The following is a 6,000-nucleotide window of genomic DNA, read 5'->3' on the forward strand; positions in this document are numbered from 1 at the left end:
GGCTGCGCTAACTCCTCGGGCGGAGTAGACATTATCACCCAGAAATCCGTAGCTTGTAATACCATCAACATAAATAATGTCCTTAATTCTTCTGCAATTCCTGCAATATTATTTAACGGGTTAATAACGGTTTTCTCCCTGTACATCCCTCGTGATTTCCAGCTCTCTAGTTTTGATTTCGAGGTGGTGGTAAATCAGGCCATGTCTACTAGCGCGAATCCTAAGGACGGGCGAAGAAGGCAGTGTATCAGTGTATTTAGGAATTTTAAGGCACTCTCTTGCCACACGGCACGCGTTGATTGGCGCCAGAGAAGAACCGGAGAGAAGAGCAATCGCTTGCTTGCTGAGACGGTGGCACCGTCGCTTGTGTTGAACAGGATTTCAGCAATCGGCATGCCCCATCTGCCGCAGATTGGGGTAGGCCGTGCAATGCGTGTCCTGGAGGCCACAAAGAGAATTTATTAACCTAAGTATGAGGCCGCACCGACTAGTGGCAACAGCGCTGCCCTAAGAACAGAAAATTATCTAATGAGTTTTCATGTCAAACCAACATTGTCATTCTGCACACTGCAGAAAAATTGTTTTGGGTGGGCAACAAGCCACTACAAATCAAGGCACAAAAAGTTCTCCAGCGTTCAAAGAACGAGTTAATAAACTATGCGGAACTCAGTACGGCACTACAGAAACGCTCAGGACGTTGCTCCTGACTACTATAAAGCGCGTAGACCAGCGCAAAAGGAGGGCTTCTTCAACTAGAGCTGCCAACGTGTGCTCAAAATGACTCATCAGAATCGACCGGACACGAAGCAGCAGTGGGAACATCGGCAGTTGCGGCCGTGCTCGAAGACATGCGGAATCACGATTTCTCCACAAAACAATAACACCAGCCCACATCAGAAAATTGACGAACACATCATTTGAACATGTATTCATTCGATGTGTGAGCCCGAACAGCCTGCTTAATACACTCAAAAAATTTGCCGCTACAGGACAGTGAAACAAGGCATGCTGTAATGTTTCAGTGTAGCCGCATTGCGCGTACCGTGCGAAATGCGCAACGCCAAATCTCGCCAGACGGTCACACGTCTGGAGAACTTCACAGACACTTAACCATCCGAAATCCCGAACGTCAGCTGGAACTGCCGCCGAAGTCAGCTGATGCACTCTTCGTCAAAATGGGATAAAGTAAGAGTAACTGCAGCATTTACGAAGGACATTTAGTCCACTACACACCAAACGCGCCAAGATTAGGGCCGTGTGCCAAATGAAGGGACGAAACGTCGGACACACGATGCGAATTGGACCAACGGAAAGGCTAACAGCACCCTATGCTCCCGCAACGTTGGTGTTGCTCCCACTTGAGGGGGCCCTCCGACTTGTTTCTGCTTCTGCGGCGGCCAGCGGGGACGGACGTATGAAAGGTGAGCTGCGGTGACGGGAGGGGCGGGGGGGGCTTTTCGCCATTCGCCCTTTTTTAAATGCAGAGCATTTTAACTCACAATGTCACCCGTCCATTGGCGATCGGCGTCCGCAGCCAGCCAGCACGTGCGCCCCTCCCCCACTCCTCCTCGCTCTCAACAACAGGTGCGGGTGCGCATGCGCGTGCTCCGTCGCTGAAAGAGGCGTTGCAGCAGCAGGTGCTACCTCCTCTCCCTCTACTGCGCCCGCTACGAATATAAAGCGGGTATCCGCGCGGCTCACTCCTTTGTTCTGCTTAAAAAAAAGAAAGAAAAGAATAATAATGAAGATCCAACCGATTGCCCCGCAGAGAAGGTGGGGTGCAAACGATGGCAGTAAATAACACGTTACGTACTTGCGTCTCTCGTCTCTCTCTCTATCTCTCGTCTCCCAACCCAACTACCCAACCCCTACGACAACAACAACTACAACTACCGCCACCAACAACCACAACCTACGCCACGTGACCACCCCCAATGCTCTGCATTTACTCGTGTCCCTCGCGCAGGGGCATGCGACGGAGGTTTTTTTTTGAAGTTCGTGAGCTTATATCTTAGCTTCGGAGTGTTAGATTTTCTTAAAACCAATGGCACTCGATTCGCTGAGATCTACTGCCCCCTATTACCTAATTTTTATTGGTTTCGGTCCATATTTGCCACTTTTCCCCCTAAACATACAATATTAAAAACGCAATTTTTAAAATAAAAAAACACGCAATTTTAACGCAATTAAAAACGCAATAAATAGGTGCCCGATAAGGACCAGCTTACAAAACGGAACCTAACCGCTAACGTTTTTATTTAAAAATAAGTTTAATCAATATTATGTGCGAAAACTCATAAAACGTGGTTACCACGTGCTCGAGACTCTTGAAAGGCTCTAACGTCTTAGGCAAACATGTGAACACTAAAACAACAACACGGTGCTGTTAGCAGACAAGAATTATTCACAGGTATATTAAATGTTCAATGTAAGCGCGACATTTTAAGCAGAGAACATATAACCAATCTGGCAAAACACCGGATCTGCAAGGGACGCGTGCACCCTGATGCTGAGTAGGGGAAAATAGATGTCCCTCGTAACCGCCACCACGTCCAGAATAAAAGTAGTCACAACTGTTAAAATGGGATGTAAAATGGCTGAATAATGAAATTTTTCTCCATATTTTACGGAACCCTAAGCCTTAATCTGCCGGACCACAACAGAACGGCAATATAAAATTTTCCTCGAAGGCACGGTCTGACCGCCGTAATAAGAGCCCTGTACAGAACCCTAGTATCTTTCTGTACCTCACGGGTAATATCTTTCTTTTTTTTTATCAGAATGCAGTGTTTTTTTTTATGCAAAAATTGCTGAAGTTGTGTTCAAATTTTAGTGAAGAGCTTGCAGCGCTGTAGCGAATTTTGCAACCGCCAAGGGCCGAAATTAACACCGCCCGACAGATAAGATTCAAGAGCGGTATGCAGTGATACCAAAGTTCACTTTCAATTGTAATACTGCGATCAAAAAGTACGGGAAAATTACGATAGACGCTGTGTCATCGCTCTGCGCTAATTTTATGATGAACCCGAATATTGGAAAGCGTAATTTATTCTCATAGCGGCAAACATATACCCAATAAAAAATGAGGATAAAAAAACACGTAAAATAAAAAAAACACGTGGCACTTAATATATTTTGCAAATAAAAACGCATTCTTCGGCCTCACAGCAAGAAATAAATAATGAACTTTTTCGACAAACCCGCACCCTAAGCGCAATAAAGCAGCTTTTCTTCCAATGATTAAATATTTTTACTTGGTTTTTATTTGTATTGCTGTCAAACCATTTTCATTTAGAGCTGGTGCTGACAGGAAGCGTTTTTTTCCTTACATATATTGTGAAAGAGAGGGAAGAGGCCGTTGTATCATGCTATGTAACACTCTGAGCAGTATAACGCCCGAGCATGCGAATAATGAGCAATCTTCAGATATCCAATGTTTTCTGCTTCCCTGATACAATGGTTCAATGCCTTGAGTTAGGGAGAATGAGTCCCCAAGTTGTATTGCTGGTTTGAGTGGCGTCTTTTCTGCGGGGGTCGGAAAAACAACAATTCCTGAGTTTCGCATGTTAACGACCATGACAAGGCTCCTAATTGATCCGTAGTCTTGCAAAAGTGCAGTTCACAGGCTACGTTTGGCTGCACTACATAAAGCGTTGATATTGCTTCTATCTTAGTGCTTTCTGGGGTATTTTGTAGGTGTTCTTGTTGGGGCTGCTGGAAACTGCGTTTTTTGGAGTTTTGCGTCATACCCCGGAAAACACTGGTTTTCTTGCCCTATTTCTTACTGCAGTAGTGTGACGACATGCACTCCTTGTTGATGGTGACACAAGATAGTTGTGTCCCCTTAACAGGCAAATATATCCTGCAAGGGGAGCAAGCTCGCGCAAAGGGCAGCAGTTACCCGGAATACCGGGCGCATCGCCTTGACCAGGTGTGCCCAAAAGGCCTTTGAAATAGACACTTTCCGACATTCAGAGTGGAGTATGGTTTACTTGTATTGCGTGTGTTGCTTACACGGTGTTGCAATAAAAGCTTCAAAGTGACGTTTTCGTTGTCGTGAGTATTAAAAGTGGTCAAGAAATCAGAATTTTCGGACTACTAGAACGACAGTCATTCCCCATGAAGTGTTTGCACGAGCCCACACATCTTCTCTTAGTATGAATGGTTAATCTAGAGGGGAGCATTTGCAGGGATGAACGCCCTGCTGAAAATATGGCAATGATATCCGTACGACATGAATGATATCGTAAAAATTTCAGCCATATGTCTTCGACATCGCAGAGATTTGAACGACATGTCGACGAAGACTTACATGTCATTGACATCGTAAGGATATTAATGACATATCGCTGTCCTCTACATCGTAAAGGTCTGATACCGCAAAGATTTCAAAGACATGCCGAGTAAGTGTTACGACATGTCTTCGACATCGTAAGGACATCTACGTCATGTCGATATACTCCAACATCATAAAGGTCTGATATCCTAAACAGTCGAACCACAATTCAAAAAAAGGCCGACAACATGTTCACAATATTAGGATTTCAATCATGAGACATAGAATTTCTACGATATGTCTTCAAGGTAGTCTTGCGACATGTGACATATTGCACAAATCAGCCCAGAACGTCCTATGCTTTCTGTAACAAATCTCCAACAACATATGGTCTACCGTGTCATCACTGAAAGCATGCAAAGTACAAGGTACAGTACAAAATAAGGTACAGTACAAACGCTGACACCTTGCACTCTTAGTTTACTTAAGCAAAATTGAAAATTTTTTTTAACATGTTGTTCTGTCAATGTTTCTGGAGGATGCATAATTGTACCTCTGTCATTCAGTTCATTCGTAAGTTTCACTTGTCCGCACTACAAAATATGGGCTGCTTCACCAGCGCCTGCTTAAAACTGTGGCCCAATTATCACTAAGCAGTTAAAACGTTTAATATAAGAATGTCAAGGCTTCCAAAAAAGAATTCTTTGCTAGTAAACAAACGTTCGAAATCAAGCAGAAGCTTAGTTTAGACCAACGTTCTTGACGCTACTCAGTATTTAGAGATGACCATATTAAGTTTGGTTATTTAGAAAACGCTCTTATTTGACGTGTCTCAATTTGTTGAAAATGACCAATCTTGTCATACAGGCTCTGGGAAGTCTGGTCAGCAGTCGAAGACGAATAAACTATTTGTGGAATTCTCACCTCTGTTTTCAGTTTGTTTTCTGTAGTTGAGCCTTAAAGGGGCTAAAAGTTGTGATTCAAATCCTGCCAAAACATAACGTACACTGTTGTCTTGCCCAGAGTGATATCTATGAAAGCTTCTGCTCATTCAACCAACGCCCAATGTCCCGTCAAGTTTGAAACAATGAGAGTTAACGATGTGGAGAGCAGAGTCAATGAATACCGCATTGTTTTTTTGTCAGATTAAAAAGATTAAAGGTACTGAGCAATGACACTTTTTGATCTTCAACAAAAACCTATTTGGCTATTCGGGGTGATGATTTCGTAGTCAATTGCAGTGCTTAAGCTCCTATTGCCTCTTTTTGCGGTGTGTGGGTACGGGTTATTCTGTGCTTGTCAGCAACTTTGTACAGACTGGATGCAAATGGCAAGGTGCAATCCCCCCCGCCCCACCATTATTTTTTTCCTGTTGCAGATGTGAGCCATTGTTTTATTTGCACAAATTGTGCCCACCCAGTGGTATGCATGGATAGACAGAACGTGGACGTCTTTCTAGGGTACGTTCTCTTTTGCAGTGTTGCTGAATTCGTTGACCACTGCGTGCAGATCTATTATGAATGGCGCTGTGGAGCCCCCACCCCTCTTTCCTCTGTCGTATTTCTTGCAAGTTTTTTATGAGTAAAATGACTTTTGTGAGTGCTGCTGTGCTTGCTGCACACCGTGTTAACTTTGCTTATAACTTTCAGTACTTTCGACACCCTTTCATTTTTACTCTTTATTGTGTGTGTTAGTTGTAATTCGTGCCCTCTCTCTGTATTTCT

This window comes from Haemaphysalis longicornis, unplaced genomic scaffold (assembly GCF_048455015.1).
Source record: "Haemaphysalis longicornis isolate Haplotype H1 unplaced genomic scaffold, Haemaphysalis longicornis Haplotype H1 scaffold_12, whole genome shotgun sequence".
NCBI lineage: Eukaryota > Metazoa > Arthropoda > Arachnida > Ixodida > Ixodidae > Haemaphysalis > Haemaphysalis longicornis.